This window comes from Penaeus japonicus, unplaced genomic scaffold (genome assembly GCF_977035675.1).
Source record: "Penaeus japonicus unplaced genomic scaffold, GWHDUDI00000001_assembly GWHDUDI00000032, whole genome shotgun sequence".
Classification (NCBI taxonomy): Eukaryota; Metazoa; Arthropoda; class Malacostraca; order Decapoda; family Penaeidae; genus Penaeus; species Penaeus japonicus.
Genome location: NW_028234434.1, coordinates 11,145,408 through 11,167,907, shown reverse-complemented (window position 1 = coordinate 11,167,907; position 22,500 = coordinate 11,145,408). Strand labels below are relative to the sequence as shown.

General features: G+C 37.7%; 1 long non-coding RNA gene across 15 annotated transcripts in view; it reads left to right on the top strand.

Moving 5' to 3' along the window:
- LOC122251449 (uncharacterized) overlaps positions 1-22,038 on the top strand; it is a 32,290-nt gene extending 10,252 nt beyond the window's left edge. For 8 of the 15 annotated variants that reach the window (XR_015192666.1, XR_015192665.1, XR_006223083.2 and 5 more), the window contains exons 6-8: positions 6,603-6,709; positions 17,699-17,800; positions 17,980-18,336. This is a non-coding gene — a long non-coding RNA (uncharacterized LOC122251449). Of the gene's footprint in view, positions 1-6,602; positions 6,710-8,342; positions 10,723-17,698; positions 17,805-17,979 lie in introns of those variants that run through there. The other 7 variants (XR_015192673.1, XR_015192674.1, XR_015192662.1 and 4 more) reach the window with 6 other exon arrangements.
- Positions 22,039-22,500: the final 462 nt, after the last annotated feature.

The window sequence follows — 22,500 nt, the reverse complement described above, 5'->3', positions numbered from 1 at the left end:
GCGCAACCGTTCGTGCCGGGGTGTTTTCCCGCTGCGCGCGGTCGCTCTGACGCTCGCAGAGCGTTTTTCACCCAACCTATCCTTATGGTTTGCGTGATTGCGTCTAGAGTGTAATCATGTGTAGAAAGTAGTGCTATGTTCAGAGGATGTATATCAGTCGAAAAAGATGTTATAGCACTGTTTTTTTAGTGTTATTCTATTGAACTTTTTCCATATTCTTTACTCCTATGTTGTAATACCAATGGGAAGTGGAAGCATTCTTCTAGTGAGGTAACAAACATAGTTTTTTTTTTTTCAATTTTTTTTTTCTTCCTAAAAGAAAAGAAAGAGAATATGAACAACCATACATGTGCATACAAGTGAATGCAAGTAACAGCAATGTTTTTTCAAGTGTCATTTTCTTTTAGTGGGGCAACAAAAAGATGTTATATAATTTTTTTTTTTTTTTTTTTCTTTTTATTCCTCGGCCAATTACAATTGATTTTACGATAGTCTTTCGACTCAGATCATCATATTCAACAAATCAGAAACAGAAATCACCATGCCGTAATCAAGATTACGTATGTACCTGAGACGTCATTCATATTACGTTATATCCCATTTTCTACTATTTAGAAGGATAAACTAAAGTAGCTAAGACAAATCAAGTATGAAAATCGAATTGTACTAAGAATAATCTATCATTCTAATGCGGACGTTTCAGCACGTCGCTACTGGCCTCCCGGCGCGCGGGCCGAAAATGTAGCACGTGCCAGGACGTCACCCGGGTCCGGGGCTTTTTTCGACCACGTGTCAGCACGTCAACCGGCGCGAATGGGTTAAAGACTATGACAGGCTCTATTAGTGCTGCAGTATACTAAAATTGTAGTATATTATCCTAATGCTCATTATTTTCTATATACTCAGTGTAATAGAAGTATTGCTATTTAATGGGAGGACAAAAGGCAACTTTATTTTTTCATATTTTTATGCTGTCATGAATGAATATGAAACATAACCACCTACAATAAAGATAACATGAAGAGGTAGGGAAGAGGAATGGAACCTGTGCTTGTGACTGCCACAGTGAAAGGCATCCATATTGGCACAGGGGAACATTTTAGACACTGGGTATGGATTGAGTCACCTTCCTCTTCTCGTTTTACCTGCACAACCTTTATCGGCAGTACTTTAGAGCAAGAGGTCGTCAACTTAGTGTGTGCCATCACTCTATAAAGATAGTGTTTGCTAGAGACCGTGGATGGGTGCCATTCAAGGCTCTCTCTCCTGCTGGTGCTAGGAAAAAGTGATGCTATCTAGGTTTTGGATGTTAAGTTAGCTCGATATTACGGTAATTACAGTAATTATGACTGCAGTAGCCATCATCACTTACTCCTTTTTCATAGCAAAATAAAATAGCACGGTGATCCAAAATCCCTGAATGTCATGTACGTCAGGCCAAAGCTCCTACATCATGTATGTCCTGACACCGGTCTGCAATGGGTTAACTCTCCATGGTCAACAAGGAGTCAATTACTAGGCATACAAGGCTTCAAGAAGGCTTCACCAGTTTATGCCATTTCTTGAATGTGCAGGGAAAAAGGTTTTGTTTTTTATATTATAATTATCATAATAGTTATTAGTGTTACTATTAATATTATTATTATTATCATTATCATTATTATTATTATTATTATTATTATTGCTATCATGACTATCATTATCACTATTGCTTATGATTATTCATATATACCAAAATTGGCCAATCTTTGATTCAAAATTTCCTCCCATTCTGGGGAACATATTATTATTTAATGTCTTTTAATTATTGCAATTATTTTTATCAGCCTTTTAAGTGTAAGATTGGTTGCCATATACATCCTAAGGAAAAGAGGAAATGAAGATTTTTTTTTTTCTTTAATCCCTTAACCCATTCACGCCGGGGCGGAATTTCGCCTACTCCCGATAACGCCGGGAAGATTTCAAGCGCGCAACCGTTCGTGCCGGGGTGTTTTCCCGCTGCGCGCGGTCGCTCTGACGCTCGCAGAGCGTTTTTCACCCACCCTATCCTTATGGTTTGCGTGATTGCGTCTAAAGTGTAATCATGTGTAGAAAGTAGTGCTATGTTCAGAGGATGTATATCAGTCGAAAAAGATGTTATAGCACTGTTTTTTTAGTGTTATTCTATTGAACTTTTTCCATATTCTTTACTCCTATGTTGTAATACCAATGGGAAGTGGAAGCATTCTTCTAGTGAGGTAACAAACATAGTTTTTTTTTTCAATTTTTTTTTTCTTCCTAAACGAAAAGAAAGAGAATATGAACAACCATACATGTGCATACAAGTGAATGCAAGTAACAGCAATGTTTTTTCAAGTGTCATTTTCTTTTAGTGGGGCAGCAAAAAGATGTTATATAATTTTTTTTTTTTTTTTTTTTTTATTCCTCGGCCAATTACAATTGATTTTACGATAGTCTTTCGACTCAGATCATCATATTCAACAAATCAGAAACAGAAATCACCATGCCGTAATCAAGATTACGTATGTACCTGAGACGTCATTCATATTACGTTATATCCCAGTATGAAAATCGAATTGTACTAAGAATAATCTATCATTCTAATGCGGACGTTTCAGCACGTCGCTACTGGCCTCCCGGCGCGCGGGCCGAAAATGTAGCACGTGCCAGGACGTCACCCGGGTCCGGGGCTTTTTTCGACCACGTGTCAGCACGTCAACCGGCGCGAATGGGTTAACTACGGGTGACGTATTTTTTCGTCATGCATGACACAGGAGCTCTGGCCTGACAAAAACCATGTTATTTTATTGTGCTATGAGTAATGAGTGAGTGATGATGACAATTGCCGTCATGATTATTAAAACTGCTGTAATATTAAGCATAAAGGGTTTCACCTATCATCCAAAACCTAGATGGCACCACTTTCCTCTAGTACCATCAGGAGAGAGAGCATTGAATGGCACCCATCTACGGTCTCTAGCAAGCACTATCAATGCAATGGCACATAGCAAGTTGCCAAACTCTTGCACTAAAGTACCGCAGATGAAGGATGTGCAGGCAAAATGAGAGGAGGATGACTCAAACCATGCCCAATGTCTACAATGTGCCCCTGTGCCAGTAGGAATGCCTTGTACTGTGGCACTCATAGTCATAAGCACAAGTTTCCTTTCTCTTCCCTACCTCTTCATGTTATCATGTCATTGTGAATTATTATATGTTTCATATTCGTTCATGGCAGCATACAAATACAAAAAAATAAAGTTTATTTTTTTCCTCCCCAAAAACAGCAATACGTCTATCACACTGGGTATAAATTAAAAAATGAGCTGATATGAACTACAATTTTAGTTAACTGTAGAATTGATAGAGCCTGTGATAGGACAGATATAAGTCTCTAAATTCAGTAAAACACATAGAAAATAAAACACAAAAATGGCTCTAGCTCTACAATGAGTGACTAAAAGGCATGAAGCTGCCTTGCTTTGAAATAAAACCATCCTGGAGCCAGGGTAAGCAAATCTATTCCCATCGTTAATGGGTTAATCAGATCAATCTGCCATTAGTTTGTTGTTGTTGTTTTTTCCAATACATTACAATACCCTGTCTCATAATTGTATTCCTACTCTTTTGATTTGAACTTGAGCCTTTGGCCATTGTCTTTCCCTCAAATCCCAAGCCATTCATATAACCATGCAGTCAGGTTATGCATATATATATTTATATATTTCATAAATAGATGAAATAAAGACTAACAATGAGACAGATCTCCATGCGCATGTTATCACTAGATCTTTAAACAGTGGGGGTTTCCACAGGGCTCAAGTTAAAGCCGATAGACTATAGCATGGCAAAGTCAGAATGGCAAAAAGGCAGATTGCCAATAAGAGAGGGCATAATGCTGAGAGCAACAACAAGACAGTAATGATAATAGTAAGGTTGATGATTGAGGGTAATGAGATTGGTAATTTAAATAATAATGATATATATGACTAGACACAGTGGCCTATAACATAACAGTATCTCCAAATGGAGCTCTCTCTCTCTTTCTCTCTTTTTCTCTTTCTCCCTCTCTTTCTTTCTTTTTCTCTCTCTTTCTCTCTTTCTCTCTTTCTCTCTATCCAAATGGAGCTCTCTCTCTCTTTCTCCCTCTTTCTCTCTTTCTCTCTTTCTCCCTCTCTTTCTCTCTTTCTCTCTCTCTTTCTCTCTTTCTCTCTCTCTCTCTCTCTCTCTCTCTCTCTCTCTCTCTTTCTCTCTCTCTCTCTCTCTCTCTCTCTCTCTCTCTTTCTCTCTCTCTCTCTCTCTCTCTCTCTCTCTCTCTCTCTCTCTCTCTCCTCTCTCTCTCTCTCTCTCTCTCTCTCTCTCTCTCTCTCTCTCTCTCTCTCTCTCTCTCTCTCTCTCTCTCTCTCTCTCTCTCTCTCTCTCTCTCTCTCTCTCTCTCTCTCTCTCTCTCTCTCTCTCTCTCTCTCTCTCTCTCTCTCTCTCTCTCGTTCTCTTTCTCTTTCTCTAAGGAATATAAGCTGTGGGCTCAGTATAGCATCACTATCATTAACCCGTTACCAACGGGTTATTTCAAACACGTAAACCTAACGCCTCAGACTATTTGCCTGCTCTGGCCACGGCCAAGCGCTATATGCCCAATCACCCAGCGCACCGGCTAAGAGGATAGCCATGACAAAATATTTTGTCCATGGTGGCTGGTCCTGCCACCACTCAATGTGATATCTTGTACCTGCTGTTAATGGGATGATGTATGGAAGAAGCATTATGAAGTTTGGAGAAACATTTTTTTTATTATAACAAATATAAAACAATATATTTCAAACTGTATATACTCCTCCTCACTCCTAGTGCCATTCAGCAAAACATCCAAACTGGCAGTGGCACCTGACATGCCTCACATATGGTCAAAAATGCTTGTGGGTTAATAGATACCAAAATTTGTCTGTAATAAATAGGGTCATTAAAATGAGGATAGATTGTACTGTCTGCTATTTGACCCATTCATGCCTGGACTTGTATTTGCATGCTGGCTAGATAACAAACAGAACTATGATTAGGTGTGTATGTAACAATGTAAAGCATATTCTTTGAGGGAGAGATCTTGACATTCTAGGATGTAACCCAAGAAGAGTGAAATATTACAATGACGTGATAACACATTAACCGGCAGGAATGGGTTCAAATGTGATATAGTATTAGTCTGTACTGAAAGAAGTTTGAAGAATAAAGGTTTCATTTTTATTGAACAAATTGTATTTTGATACTTGTTTTCAACGTAAAACAATATAAGCTAAACGAAATATAAAGGAAAATATTATCTAGAAATACTGGTAGCTTAAGGTACTTGCTATACTTTAGGGACATGTATACTATACACTAAACCTATATAATTCTATATAATGTAAAGTATTCAATATTCATAGATAATAAGGTGTATTTCAAAGATTTTTGAATTCATGTACCTGTCAGAATTCATTCAAAGAAATGAGGAAATAGTAACAAGTTTATCATTAATATCCTTTGTATTTCTTCTGTTTTTGCTCCAAACAAATTACATTTCTATTAAATTTTATTGTAGGACACACCCACAGATACTGAACGACTGTGTTTATCAAATTGTATATCTTCTACATTGCTATTACCAATAATGATTTGTAAAAATAGATAATGAGACCTAGGGATCTCTTACTTTTTCCTGTTTTCTTGTACAAGATCTTGGGTACTTGTAAGTTTTAGCTTGAGTCTTGTAAGTTACTTATGCTAGGGTTGTCAGTTGAAAGAAGCTAAACTTGCTGAAGGGTAGAATTTGAATATTGAATTTAACCAGGTGTATTATTTTTTTAAACACTTCCACAGTTTAGGTTTTAAATATCCTTTAACACACATTTAAATGGTTTTGGCTTGTTAGTTAACCCATTCACGCCGGGGCGATTCTGGCTCTGAATGGTCAAAATGACAGGATTCTCGGGTGCACTAGCCGCGACCCTGGGCTGTCCGCTCGCTCACCCCAAGCACCGGCCTTGACCAAATATCTCGTCGCTGGCATCTGATGCAAAAACCACGAAACGTGTCAGGTGTCATCCGGCGTGAATGGGTTAAGAAAATTTAATTCTGCATTTTCAGTAGAAAAATTATGTTTTAGCCCTTATCCTAGTACAATAACATCCTTTTTCCTGTCTGGGGGAATGTCTTTCTGTAATTCCCACTTCTTCTACCTTTATTTGATTTGATGCCAAGTTTTCATCTTCCATACATATATAATGAAATATTTTTCCCTCCATCTTTGTAATGAAAAATAGTCTTAATATTTAGTCTCTTCTATTAGTTATATCTTATGATATCTACTTTGGTGTGAAAACTCTTTAAACATGTTCAAGTCATGTTATATCTTTTGTTAGATTTGGATTCCATACTTGGCACTGATATTCCAATCTTGAAATTACCAATGCTTTCCATAATGATAGATGTTCTGGATGGATCTCCTATCATAAAAGTCCTAATCACCCATCCACACATAACTTGCTCTTTGATGATTGTCTGCACAAGTGTACAGGAAGACCAGGAATCCTTTTAAATATTCTCATTTGGTTCAATTATTTCAGGAAATGGTTGCAGAAATGCACTATCTAGAAGACGAGTCACAAGTTCTGCCTAGAAGGAAGGATTCTCAACAACAGACTCAACACAAATATAAGAAAGGCAGAAATTGGTAGGTAGTTCTAAGAAGACAGAATCAGTCCCTCATCTTCTCTTAAGTCATTGCGGATGGGTGTCATGACATACATGACGCAATTTTTGGGCCTAACAGCGGGTGTCAAGATGTACATAATGATAGTTGTCATGCCACATTTGTTGTTGGGGGAGAGTGGATCACTGTGTTTCTTCTTTGTACTGTGAGTAGTAACTATTTAGTGAGTGAATAAGACAATTGCAATCTTAATTATTATGATTGCTTAATATCAACCCTTGCGGACGGGTGTCATGACATACATGATGCAGGAGCTTTGCCCTGACGATAGGCATCATGACATACATGACGTTGGGGGATTTTGGATCACTGTGCTGTTTTATTGTGCTATGAGTAAGGAGTGAGTGGTGATGACAGTTGCAGTCATAATTACTATGATTATCATAATATTAACCCATTGGTCACGGATGGCAAGGCAGGCATCAGTCATGAACACCGATGGCATGATATCATGTCAAGATACAGGCTGACCCCCAGCATGGAAGGCACGATATCCTGCAGTGGTTAGGGATAACAAGGGAACAATGGAATGCCCTACTACCTAATATTTTCTTATGTTGACATCATTTAGGAGTTTTAGCCTGACGACGGGTGTCATGACGTTTCGGGATTTTGGATCACTGTGCTATTTTATTGTGCTATGAGAAGGGAGTGAGTAGGGATGACAATTGCAATCATAATTATTATGATTATCATAATATTAACCCATTGGTCACAGATAGCATGATTTGCTGTCAAGGCAGGCATCGGTTGTGAACACGGATTGCATGATATCATGTCAAGATACGGCCTGACCCCCAGTGCGGAAGGCACAATATCCTGTGGTGGTTAGGGCTAATGAGGGAACAAGGGAACGCCCTACTACCTTATATTTTCTTATGCGATGTCATTTAGGACCTCATTTCCAGTTCATCCTATGTGACCTTACGAATGTTGCCGCAAGTACTAAGTGACATTGGAACTTATTACCTTGATTTTTGTATATATGTGAGTTAGTATATATATATATGTGTGTGTGTGTGTGAGTATATACATGTGGTAGTATGTGTTAGTATATACATGTGTGTGTGCGTGTGTGTGTGTGTGTGTGTGTGCATTTTCTCTCTCTCATGTATACGCATGTGTATGTACTCTCTCTCTCTCTCTCTCTCTCTCTCTCTCTCTCTGTGCATTTTACGTACACGCGTGTATGTGTGTATGTACATTCTCTCTCTCTCCTCTCTCTCTCTCTCTCTCTCTCTCTCTCTCTCTCTCTCTCTCTCTCTCTCTCTCTCTCTCTCTCTCTCTCTCTCTCTCTCTCTCTCTCTCTCTCTCTCTCTCTCTCTCCTCCCCTCTCTCTCTCTCTCCTCCCCTCTCTCTCTCTCTCTCCTCCCCTTTCTCTCTCTCTCTCCTATCTCTCCTATCTCTCCTCTCTCTCTCTCCTCTCCTCTCTCTCCTCTCCTTTCCTCTCTCTCTCTCCTCTCCTCTCCTCTCTCTCTCTCTCTCTCTCTCTCTCTCTCTCTCTCTCTCTCTCTCTCCTCTCAAATTTATTGCTCTGTGTTTTGACATCATATCCGATTACCACATTCCCTATCCCCTTCCTCCCTCCCTCCAGATCGAGCCGCGCCCAAGCTCGTGAGCTTCCACTGTCACCTGGCGGTTACTGACGTAGCTGGGCACTGCATTGGGTAAGGACCAAGCTCAGATCGAGTCAACACTCGTTGGCACATTCTCTCACGAGTCAGCACACGCTGGCACAGGCGGACTCACGTCATTGCATACAAGCCCGGCGTAGCATCTGCTCCGCAAATCTGGCTTATCCTTATCCTCCCTCCACCTCTCCCCCTTTTTCCCCTTCCCCTCCCTCTCCCCTCAAATTTACCACGCTGTGTTTTGACATCATATCCGATTACCTCTTTCCCTGTTTCAAAGGCACTCCATATTCCCTGATTGGTTGGAATGTCACGCCACATATTATACTGAGTGCTCATTAGCTAGAATTCTGAATAAAAACCCAGATCTCAACTTCATTCTAGGTTACTTCTACTCAATCCTTCTTTGATTTTTTGGATGAGAAGGGAGAGGATGAAATAGAGAATTAGACAAATGGAGGACCCTGAAACTCCTGCTATTGATTCGTTTGATGACAAAATTGATTACAGTAAACTTCATAATAGTAGCACAGACTCCGATGAGCCATTATTGGAGTATGCTAACCATGTTCATTCATGTAATTCACCAGGTACATGCAGCTGCACAATAGTGACATTTTGTCCGATGAACCATTATTGGAGTATGCTAATTGCATTCTTTCACGAAATTCACCAGGTAGTCCAGGGTTCTGGTGGTGTAGGAGAGAAAATGTGCCATGAAAGTTCAGTTTTACGGTGTCACCAGGCTTGAGGGTAAACCTCGATACTTCAAAGTTGCCTCACAAATTCTTGAAAAAAAAATTCACGGACAAGATACTGAACATCATCATGGAAGAAATGAAGAATCAAGTTCTCATCTCCTTCATTTAAAAAAAGAGGCAAAAATTCTACATGTTCTGAATAGTGTCATGTTATAATTCCATTGAATGTTTATCATCCATTACAGGTATGCCAAATCACACAGGCATGGTAAGAGAACACGAGCTCAGGTGGATGCCCATGACTCTAGCCAAATTTCAAATCTGGATAGCACTAAGACTTATGATGGGAATATCTCCAAAGCCACACCAGGCGCAGCATTGGTTGAAAGATGACCTTCACGAGGCACCCTTTTTTTTTCCAAAACATATGCCTCATAACAGATATGATCAAATATTGAGTGCCCTTCACTTTTCTAGTGATGATTTCCAGAACAAAAACAACAGGCTGTGGAAGCTTGGCCGCATATTTGAGCTTCTCCAAAAGAATTGCCTGACAGTTTATGCTCCACCACAGTGGATTACCGTAGACAAAAGTTTATGGAAATTTAGGGGCTGTCTGAGATTCGTGACATATAACCAGACAAAAAGAGCTTGGTTTGGCCTAAAGATATATAAACGTATTTCATCAGGCCCAACATGTGGTTACACATGTTCGATGTTCGTTCAAATTTTACACAGGCCAAGACAAACGGGGAACTGCTGGCTTCACGTAAGGCTATTGCCGACTTGATGGAGTTGGCGCAAGGGCTGAATAAAGGGTACAGCCTTTATGTAGACAATTGGTACACATTCTCTACTCTTTTCCATTGGCTCTAGGGAAGGAGGACAAATGCTTGTGGGACTGTGCGGCCTAATAGAAAGTGGATGCCTCGTGATTTTATAAATAAACTGAAATTGAATGAGATGGAGAGAAGAAGTACGTTAACTGACATGCTGTGCCTCAAATAGATGGATAAAAAACCCATCCATATTCTGTCAACAATGCACATATCAGAGATGGTCGAGATTGACCAATTAAACAAAAATGGAGATAATGTCATGAAACCAAGGGCCGTAATAGATTACAATGATGGTATGAAACGTGCCGACGTCGGTGACCAACTCGCTTCGTCATATCCAGCTGTGAGGAGGAGCCTCAAATGGTATAAGAAAGTGTTTATGTACCTGTTCGATATGGCAATGGTAAACACCTTTATTTTATACTAGGAAGCAGGTGGGGAGGCTGAACAGCCGCTTCTCTTCAGGGAAGAGGTGAGAGGCCTGCAGTGTGAGTACCTTCTGGATGCACCTAAGTACAGAGGACGAGGACGTCCAGCTGTAACAAATTCAGCCTTTCAATTGCAAGGAAGAAACCCTCATGTGATAAGGGAAATAGTGGGAAAAAGTACAAGCAATGCTGTGTGTGCTACACGCATGGCAAAAGAAATATGACAAAGGCTGAGTGCCTTATTTGCAAGATACCAGTCTGTGTCTTTACCTGTTTTGAAAATTATCATAATAAGGTAAAGTACTGAGTTGTATATATTGTACTTATGTAAATCAGATTTGGTTTTATTACATGTAAATACATGTATATGTTTCACTCCCTTTTTTATTCCCCATATGTAATTCCAAGAAAAATAAACCCACAAAAGTTTATAAAATACACTATGACATTGGTAAAATGAAACAATTACCAATTTTCCAGCCATTTTTATTGTTTCTGAAAAAAATGCAAAAATGACCCAAGTCCTCTTTTTCGTTTGCTATCAAACAATGTTAGGTAGATTCATAGATATAAGTATACCATAAAAAGTTATGAATTATCATATTACATTATCACATTGCTTATGTTTTCAAAAGACTTCCTATACGAGTCTAAATTATTGGAAAAAAAAGTTACTTTCAAGCCTCTCCAGTTTTTCAACAAAAGAGGAAACCGATGTCAAACTGCCTCAAGTGTTGTCTCCCACACCACTCGAGTGTAAGATAAATACTGCTACGGACCTCCGGGTTATATATGATATTACCGCCACAAAGCTATATACACTAATCTCAAAAACCACGACCAATGGGTTATGCAAACCTAACATCCAAAGCCTAGATGGCGCCATTTTCTTCTAGCACCAGCAGGAGAGAGATCCTTGAATGGCACCCATCCACAGTCTCTAGCAAGCACTATCTTTATAGATTGGTGGCACACAGCAAGTTACCGACCTCTTGCTCTAAAGTATTGCCGATGAAGGATGTGCTAGCAGAGCGAGAAGAGGAAGTTGACTCAAATCATGCCCAGTGTCTAAAATGGTCTTTATGCCTTTTACTGTGGCACTCACAGTCATAAACACAGGTTTCCTTCCTCTTCATATTATCTTCATTGTAGGTTCATGACAGTACACAAATACAAAAAAAATAAAGTTGCTTTTTGTCCTCGCATAAAACAGCATTACTTCTATCACACTGGGTATAAGGAAAATAATGAGCTGATATGGATCCTATATTACAATTTTAAGTCAATAGAGCTCTAAATACAATAAAACACACAAAAATGGCTCTAGTTTTACAGTGAGTGACAAAAAAAGAGTGCAAAAAGTCAAAGTATGTTGTGTGAAGCTGCCTCACTCTGAAGTAAAACCCACCATGGAGACTGGGCAAGCAAATCTATCCCCCGTCCACAATGGATTAAGCAAAATGAGTTTAATTTAAAATCCAAAACATAGATGGCACCACTTTCTCCTAGCATGTCCTTCTGTGCCAGTAAGACTGTCTTGTGCTGTGGCTCTCAGAGTCATAAACACAGATTTCCTTCCTCTTATCCATCCCTTCATGTTACCTTCATTTTGGATGGTTATTTGTTTTGTATTTATTTATTTCTCCCATAAAACCATAATACTTCCATGTCTGAGTATAAATAACATAATGGACCCTATACTACAATTTTAGTCAACCACAACATTGATAGAGCCTGTTATGTGACAAATACAAAAACAGGTTGGTTTAGAACCGGTTCACAAATGAGAGTGTGAAGGGTCATGATATATAAAGGTGAAGATACTTTGCTGTAGATGACACTTGTGCCCATTCTAGGGAGTGAGCAAGCAAATCTATCCCTGTCTGCAATGGATTAAACCCTTTTCATTTTGGTTCTTCCAGTATTTTCAAACTAATTATTATTTTATGCAGGAAGTTCCCCTTTTTTTTTTATTAAATGTGTGTCTGCACTATGTGAAAGTATCAAGATGATATCAGTATCCTCCCTTTTATTTAAGATATTTATGATGACTAAATGAGACTGCTGGATCCTCATAGTTTGTATTAAGTAAAGTTGCTATTATTCTAATTAAAGATATTGTTTATTACATTTTCTTGTCTTATCCCCTTGACTGTTCTTTTTCTGAATCAAAGAACAGACCTAACTTCTGTAATATGTCACTAATGAGATTTAGAACAAGCTTTTTAAAAATTTAATCTGTTCAGTTCAGACAGATTTGTAAAGACGTCGCTTTGCCCGGGCTATATGTACAAGGCGGCCCGGCCTCTGTCAGCTATGAGTCCTGACTCATCTTCTCTAATCTTATCTGATCATCATCGCTGAATTCAGTTCAGCTCAGTTCAGAGAGATTTGCGAAGACGTTGCTTCGCCCGGGCTGTGTGGATAGGGTAGCCCGGTCTCTATTAGCTATAAGTGCTGACTCATCTGATCATCATAACTGAACTCTTACCATGGCAGTCGGATTGCCTGTAGGCGCTCCAGTTGCCAGGGGGCAAGTGACAGGCATAGCCATCTAACCAGCCCGGCGGCTGTCGTTTCTGGGCCCTGCCTGAGGAAGCGAGTGTGCTCGTATTCCATCAGGTAGTGCTCTAATTTGGCATCCGGCGCGCCACAATGCTCACAGCGTCGCTCATCTTGCCCAATAGTGGGAATGATTTGCCACGCACAAGAGTAGCCTATTTTCAGTCTGTGCAGACTGACTTCAGCTCACCTTGATCTTCTAGGAGAGATTATCAGCGACTCATAGCCTTTGGCGTGTGAGTACCAGCTGGCCGAGAGGGAGGTTCTCGCTTCCTCTCTATGTCACTACAGGGCACCGACCTGCCCTGCAACCATCGTTTTACACCTTAGCAGTTACCGGCTAGGATGCACCACAAGATCACTCAAGGGTTTCTTCCTGCCTTCCTCCGCTAACCTGTCAGCTATGTCGTTCCCTTCAATTGATTTAATCAATTATTAAGAATTATTGTATTTTAACATTGTGTTTGATATCCTTGAGCTTTTTTACACAGCATTTGTCATGAATGATAATTTTAGATCATATTTTTCTAGTGTGTAGTATGCTACTGTAATGTCCATGTCAGGGAGACATTAGTCTCTGCCAGTGCATGGTGTGAAACTTTCTGCATGTACCAATTTCAGTGCTTCTTTTGTGCACCAGAGACACCACCCAGCCTGTTGGTCATTAGAATATGGATTATGCAGAACTTGGAGATACAGATGTTTTTTATGATAGCAAATTTTGATTTAGACTGATTTGTTATTCAATTAGAAGAGTAGCCAGTAATCTGGATTTGAGAACTATTTGACCATCAGAGTCTAAACTTTCCTAAATTCTATGGTCTTTATGCAAGTGCTCTTAGGGTGGATCAGACATGCCACAACCAGTGAGGGTATACATGTCTTCAAAATATTTCCCCTTTTTCATATGAAATTTAGATCTTGTGTTGTCCATTTCAATAGGTTTTACAGCTAACAAAAGCAGTGTTCTGATAACTTGTGCAGTTTTATTGCAATTATTGTAGTGGAACTATAACAGCATTCAACATGTGTTCCCTATTACCACAATTAATCTTTTCAGTTTATTAAGCCTTTGCATCCAATGATGTTCCCATGATATTTGTTAACCATTCACACCAGCTTATATATTTGCCTTATGCCGCCTCCACTGGGAAGATAACAAGTGCGCAGCCTCCAAGTGCGAGACCTCTCCTGGAGCACTCTCAGAGCACTTTTCACCCAACCAATTCTACAGGGGAAGTTGTTGTTGTTGGTTGGTTGTTGTTGTTGTTGTTTTACAAGTCAAGAAAATGTGTATATACAAATACAACTGCAATGATATTATGAGGGAGAGATCTTGACAGGAGTAGATCATCCAGGGGAGTGAAATATTCCAATAACATAATATCACGTCACCCGTTGTGAATGGATTATGAAGTTTTGTTTAAGGGAGACTTCTGATGATGTTTTGCATAGTCTTTCTCCCTTATAGATAGTGCATCCTCTGGATTCTTTGTGAATCCTGATGTCTTTTTTGGGGGTTGAACATAGATAATAGTACAAGCCAAAGCAAAGACCCTACTTAATTACACAGAAATTCCCAGTTTTTTGCTACATGAAAATTTCTGGTTATTTTGGTTTTGATAAAGTAAATCTACTTTTAAAATTTAGCATGAATTATAATGTAATTAAAAGAGGTACTTATATATAAAATCTAAGAAAAATAATGCATGTATAATTTGGCCTCTACATAGCTTTTGAAATTTATTTCCTCTTCTCCTAAGCCTGAATCTGAATGACTTATTGATTTTAGGAGTGGATGTACACATACAGTCTCCACTAAAGTTTTATTTTATTTATTTGCTTATTTATTTTACGCAAAAATGGTTCCACAAAAGCACTTAGTCACCAATGAGTCAATATCTAGACCTATATTAAATTTGCAGAAAAGCTTTTGTTTTGAAAATTAGCTTCATTGTTAGCATTATTGTTACCATTATCATTATTATTATCAGTTTCATCATTATTATTATTATCCTTATCACTGTTAATATTTTGATTATTGTTATTTTCATTAGTAATGTTGTTCTTATTATCATAATTACTATCATGATCATCATCATCTTTATTGTTATATCTATCATTATCAGTGCCACCTGCATGGCACTCCAGATGGGTTTTATTTCAGAGCAAGAGAGAGGCACATGGTTTATCAAGGCTTTCTGCACTCTCTTTCATTCTTTCTTTTTTTTTTTTTCCTATATTATGGAAAAAAAAATATTTATATCATCTGACAGGCTTTCTTGATATTGTAATCAACTAAAATTGTAGTATAGAGCCCATATAACTCACGTTTTTTACATTCATTCTGACTGAAGTATTACAATTTTAACCTGTTGCCGACGGGGGATAGATTTGCTTACACTGTCTCCAGGATGGGTTTTATTTCTAAGCAAGGCAGCTTCTGCAACATATTTTGATTTTTCCCACTCCCTGTTAGTCCCTCATTGTAGAGCTAGAGCCATTTTTGTATTTTGTTTTTTTGTGTGTTTTAGTGTTTTTAGAAATTTATATTTGTCATATCACAGGCTCCATCAATTCTGCAGTTGACTAAAATTGTAGTTCAGGGTCCATATCAACTCATTTTTTTTCTTTATACTCGATATGATAAAAGTGTTGATGTTTTAGGGGAGGACAAAAAGCAACTTTATTTTTTCGCATTTGTGTGCTGTCACGAACGAACATGAAACTTATAACCATCCAAAATAAAGAAATAGGGAAGAGGAAGGAAATTTGTGCTTTTGACAGTGAGTGCCACAATAAAAGGCATCCATACTGGCACAGGGGCACATTGTATGCATTGGGCAAGGTGTGAGTCACCTTCCTCCTCTCATTCTGCCTGCACATCTTTCATCTGCGGTACTTTAGAGCAAGAGGTCGGGAACTTGCTATGTGCCATCACTCTATAGAGATAGTGCTTGCTAGAGACCGTAAATGGGTGCCATTCAAGGCTCTCTCTCCTGCTGGTGCTAGGAGAAAGTGGTGCCATCTAGGTTTTGTAAGTGAGTTGAAAACCATTTTGCTTAGTATTACAGAAGTTATAATAATTATGACTGCAATTGTCAACATCACTCACTCATTACTTATAGTACAATAAAATAACATAGTGATCCAAAATCCCCGAATGCCATGACGCCCATTGTCAGGCAAGAGGTCCTGCGTCATGTATGGCAAAAAAACACGTCATCCATTGTTGACGGGTTAAGGGACGACAAAATGCTGCTTTAACCTTTTTGTATATTTTTCTGAAGCATTATCATATTATGGGAGGACAATAAGCAACATTATGATTTTTGTATTTTTTTAAATTTCATATATAAATAGCAACAACCATTCCCCTTTGTATTAAAAGAATAAAAAAAAGCATGAAGAGTTGGGGAAGAGGAAGATGACTTCTGCTTGCACTGTTTACACTGCCAGAACTTTAGAGCAGGAGGTCAGCATTATTGAAAACGAAACCTATTTTGGTTAATATTATGGTAATTATGTTATTATAAGAATAATTTTAATTATTATTTACTAATTATAACTATTACTCTTAGCTTAATTGTTCAAGTAACAACAGTAAGCACTATAAAGTAATAGATAAAGATTTAGCATTGGCATTTATGATTATTTTTGTAAATGAAACCTATTTTGGTTAATATTATGGTAATTATAGGATTATAAGGATAATTTTCATTATCAGTTACGAGATATAACTATTACTATTAGCTTGATTGTACAAGTAACAATAGTAAGCACTATAAAGTAATAGATAAAGATTTACGCATTGGCACATTCCCGTCACCTTGGCCCTCGGCAAAATTTCTCACTGACGTCACCCATATTCAATGGGTTAAGTTCCAAATAATATCAGAAAGTATCTGTAGATTAGTGCTTAACTTTCAGTATTATCTGCAGTTTTCTGATTATCAGCATTATAATCCCATAAGTTAAAATACAACGGGTTTTAATCTTCATTACCAATTTTTACTTATTTACTGAATATGATTTCCCCAACTTAGGATAGCACTTATATTTATCATTCAGCCTCTCTCAGCTTGCAGATGTTTGAGGGTCAGCAGTTGTTTGACAGAATTATTGTTCTGTGAAAATTATAAAATTTTCACACTTGTTCTCAAGTCTTGGGCTACTCTCTTGACCATAATGGAAGATACAATAATAACATTGTTCAAAATATCATTTACTTCCATACAATGCGCTTAATATTTGTTTGTCTCTGATTCCTATTGGTGACAGAACAATACAGCATAATCGAGAACTCTGTGTATATATTTATTATCAGAACATAATGTTTTATGTTCGTCATTTGTGAATATATATTTACTCGTCTAAAACACATCCCCTCCAAGCTACCTGCTTGACATATTTAAGAAAATTGGTTTTAGAAGTAGACATCGAAAATCAGTAGAAATATGATATTAAATCTATCTTACTTAAGGGCATCTATGCCAAATCATGCCAGGTAGACCATGACAAAGGAAGAAAAGTAGCACAAAAAAAAATAGCTAAATAAAGATGTGTATCTTTATATGAATGTATAACAAAGAATTGCTCTTCCTTCACAGTAATAGTTTTTTTTTCTGAATTATATTGAGACCTAGCCTTTTACATCTACTAGTGTTGTAAATTTTATGAGCACTTTTAGGAATATCTGAAAATATTAGATCAGTCATTTACCATATTTCCCAGTCATTTCTACTCGTATTTCACTGACCTCATTAACAGTAGGTCCCAATTTTCACAGGAAAAGCTAAATGACGATGGGCTTCAGCGTTTAACCTGGTGTGGACAAGTGGCAACACATATGTACCAAACAAGTTACTCGCCAGACAACAGATGGCGACACGTAGGTACCAATAGTCATCATGGCATAGTTGACATAAAGGCAAAGTGAATTGTTTAATTTCTCATTTCCACTATGAGTATTAGCTCTACATAATGACTGATGATACCAGTTGCAATTGTTATTGCTGTAATTGCCAAAATATTCACCGAAATAATTTTATTTTGAAATCCCATTTATAGATGACACCATTCTCTTCAAGCACCAGCAAGAAAGAAAGCCTTGAAGGGCATCTCCACATTCTATACCAAGCACAATCCTCAGGGAGAGATGATACACAGCAAGATGTTGACCTGTGGCTCTAAAGTAGAGGCAGTGAAGGATATGAAGGCAGAATGAGAAGAGGAGGGTGAACCAGATCATGTACAGCATCTGTAAGGTGTCCCTGTGCTAGTATAGCTGCTTTGTACTGTAGCACTTGCAGTTTTAGGCACAGGTCTCATTCGTCTTCCCATTTCTTCATTTATTTTTATTATGGATGGTTATTGCTTTTGTATTTGTTTATAAAAGATAAAAGTTGCTTTTTCCCTTCCATAAAATGTTTTTTATATCACACCAAGTGTAAAGCTGATAAGGACATTATACTTTAATTTTAGTCTACTACAACACTAATTGATACCGTCAGATGCCTCATATAAGTTTTACAAGAAGATAAAACACAAATATGGCTCTAGTGTTATAATGAGCGAATGAAAGAGAGCACAGAAGGTCAAATTATGTTGGGTAAAGCTCCCTCGTTCTGAAATAAAAAACATTTGGCATGCCGTGCAGGTGGCACTAGTGTCCGTCCTTGGGACCAATCAAGCTAATAGATACGTGTCTGAAATGGGTTAAAGGGACACATGCATTAGGCATCCTTACTGCCAAGACAGTACTTCCTTTCTTACTAACTACACTCACAAACCAGTTTTGCAATGGTCCTGCCAGTTAGTTTATTTTATACTAGAGTCACCTTACTAAGATGCTCTCAAATTGAACACTGCCACATTCAAAGAACCCTCCCATGTATACATCATGAAGAGTATCTGTGTCATCCAGACCATGTCATATTGTATTGGGTAAAGGTGTCACTGTCAAGATGAGTTGCTGAATATCAGTTTTGCCAGAATTGGGCATGTGAGCAGTTCTTAACCCATTGCCGACAGGGCGCCTAATTACGTAACTGGTCGTCTAGGCGGGCGGTGTACAACACTAGAGGCACCGGCTAAAAATTAGAGGGACGGGGAAACGGTTTTCTCATGTCATGTACACACTGACACCCGTCTCTTAGGCCTAATTGGTGCCAACATGTGTTTCGTGACACCTGTACAGAATGGGTTAACGTTAACATCAATTTTCTGTTGAGAGGAGGGCTAAGAATTTGAAACTTTCCATGTGTGAGAGGGATAATTTTGGACAAATATTCTTAATCAATCCACCAATATCGGCATTCTTATTATTTTGCAGCAAATTGTAAAAAAGAGCTTGCTTTCTACTCATGTCCAGTACTTGTGTCTTTCTGGATGAGGAACTGATTTTTGGGGGTTGACTTTTTTATTTTCATCTTTATCTTTCCTAGGATTAAGTTCATTTTATTTTTAGCAAGTTGTAGTACATAAACCCTAAACATTGTCTAGGGTTTAAAGTTCAGAGATTTACATTCACAAAAGAAAATATAAGAATAGCCAGTTTACCCATAAGGATTTCTAAGACAATTGATTTCCTTTTCAAATGTAAGAGGATCAGACTTTCATCAATTTAAGGATCAAAATTATATAAATCTCATCCCTAGCAGCTAATAAGTGCTAATTAGTGTTTAGAAACATATAACAAACATATGCTTGTCTTTTTAACATGCAGTATGATGCTCCCAATACAATGTGAAGGAAGTATCAGTTTCTCTGAAACATTAGCTTTCTTTTAACTAAAAAACTTCCTCAGACCTTTGTTCATATCAAAATTAATAAAATTTGATTTAAAAAGAAATGAATAGATTAAAAAGTCAACCTGCAACATGTCTCCTGTCCTACAAGAAATTCAAGAAACCAAGAACTAAACATAAAGATCATCAGTACTCCTGACCCTAACTGATTTGGTTGTGATGAGAGAGGGCTTCTATAGTATAGATTAACCCTCTCTGGACGGGTGGTACACTACGGTACCGCTCATTCAAGGGCCCGGTGGCCGGGTGGCACCATATGGTGCCAGTCATTTAATTGATTTAGGCCTAAGCGTTCGAAAGCCCCGGCATTGTGACATGCAAGGCTGGAATGCCCCCGTCGTGAGTGAGTTAACTAGTAGCTTTTTTAAGAAATATGATTTTACCATCGGTTTCTATTTTTCCCCACTACTTTAGAACTGAGGCATTTAAAATATCCAAGTGGTTTATATATATATATATTTTTTTTAGGAGAACCATATCTCATTTCATTTGTTGAATTGACTTATTTAGCTTACTATGTTAACCCATTGCAAACGGGCCTATGTAACTTATGTGGGGCTGCCTTTTGATTGGTTTGGTAGAACAGGGAGACTCATGCTTTGCCCCACAACCGTTTTTTCCACCAAACTCTTGCTCATGTTGTGTTTCACCATGTTGTGAGATTCATAGTGGGTACTGGTTTGGCTATGACAATGTTTTGACAAATGATTCCTGTATTTTCGACTATTAGTGTCCATAAAGAAGGAATGTATGCTATACACTCACTGTAACATCACTATCATGAATCTATGGAAGAAGCAGTATGAAGTTAGGCAAATAATTAGCTTCATGGTTACCAAGAAAAAATAAGCACTTACAATTATATACACTCCTCCTTCTCACTCCTAGTGCCACTCGGCAAAACAGGTAAACCAACAATAGCAATATACATACCTCACGTAGGGTCAATAACACACAACATCAACGTGTTACCCCTCCACAATGTGTCAAATCATTTTAGTAGATATGTACAATTTTTTATCTTCTTTTCAAGTGTGCCATTTCTCAGAATATAGTAGAATTAACCCATAAGAGACTTGGATTGATATTAAGGCGTGCTCAGGTACCGACACAGGGCAAATTATCTAATTCCTATTGGATGCAAGGAAATCATTGGGATGTTGTTAAGTCTCATAATGTAGATTTTAGTTTTAATTCCTTTTTTTTTCTTTCTTTCTTTTGTTCATACAATGCGCTTTTTGGTGTAGAAATATAGTTTATTGCTATTACTTTATGCTTTAGTGTTAAAGTTATTTGGCATAGGAAATATCAATGGATAATTTCATATTATGAGAAATTAATCACGGATCTGTAAAGATTGGCTAAATATATTAGAAAATATGATACTATACTAAAATCAGGAAGTGCAAAATTATAATATATTTGGATCTAGTAACTTTTATGAACACTTTAGATGACACTGAATACCTTTTTTATCACCTTAAAGAATTAATAATGCTTGGAATGTCCCAAGGGTAAGAAACTAAAAGGATTTGTGAGATGTTGAACTTTCAGCATTGAAGGATAATCCTAAATCTATATTAATAATAAAAACTTTGTACAATGCAGGCACTGGTGATGTAGAAACATTTGAAATTTGTATAGCCATAATCTAATACAATACATAGTACATTATATACAAATTGTTGAGAATATGTACCAATCTTTCAGCTAGCCTAATCAAAGCAGAGCTTTTGAGGCAAAGAACTAAATTTTAAAGAAAGAATGCTATCTACAAAATAGAATAGAATTCAATGCAAGAATTATTTGAAACTTTTTGTTGCAGTTGATGAGAATTATCATGATAACACATCCCTCTTACTGTCTATTTTTTCCATGCAATTCAGTGAGAAAAATTAATTGTCAGCTCTTCCCATGCTTGCTACCTGCCGTTTATAGTTTATAGTATTACAAAACATCTAGCTTTAGCCACTTACACCAGGTCATTGACATTATGGATATACCTTATGGATGCAGCAAGCAGAAAGACACTCCCAACCAACAGCCCCTTGCTCATTGTAGGGATGATAATGTTTTATATCAGAGGAACTTCACATGTCTTGAGTTGTAGCAAACATGGACCACTGAAGCAAAAGGTCCATGCATCATTTTTTTAGGCAGCCAGATGCTAGAACTTGTTATGAATGTGTTTCAGTTTATTTTTTCTAGATGACTGGTGAAAGATGTGTTGAACATGAGGATGACTTATTGAATGATATACATCACTGATTTGAGAAATTTTAATGTTATTCAAAAGGAATATCATTGAACATTGCAACCATAAGTCCTAGCTTTCTAATGTATAATTATATTATTTACACTACTAATACAGTAAAGTATTAATTACTTTTCTGTACTCTGAATCAATCATGTCACCAATTATATTTTAAAAAGTAAATGAACAAACGGATATTAGATTAGGAGCATCTTCCTGTATTAAGAGTATATGGGAATGCTGGTACATATACAGAAGGACCAAGCTACAGGTCTTAAATGCCCTGATATTGTCAGTTCTACTGAACAGCAGCAAAACTAAAGCTCTATCTCGTGCCTTGGAGTCTCATATTGTGGTATCTTACAACAGTTGCTTGTATTGGATTATGGAGTACAGTCGATAGGACTTTGTGTCTAACCAGCAGTGCCACAGAGAGACTGGCATAAGATATGTTACTTGCACAATCTAGGACCTTGAACTCAGGCTCATCTGCAAGAATGAGATGTGAAATCGTGGTATGTAATCAAC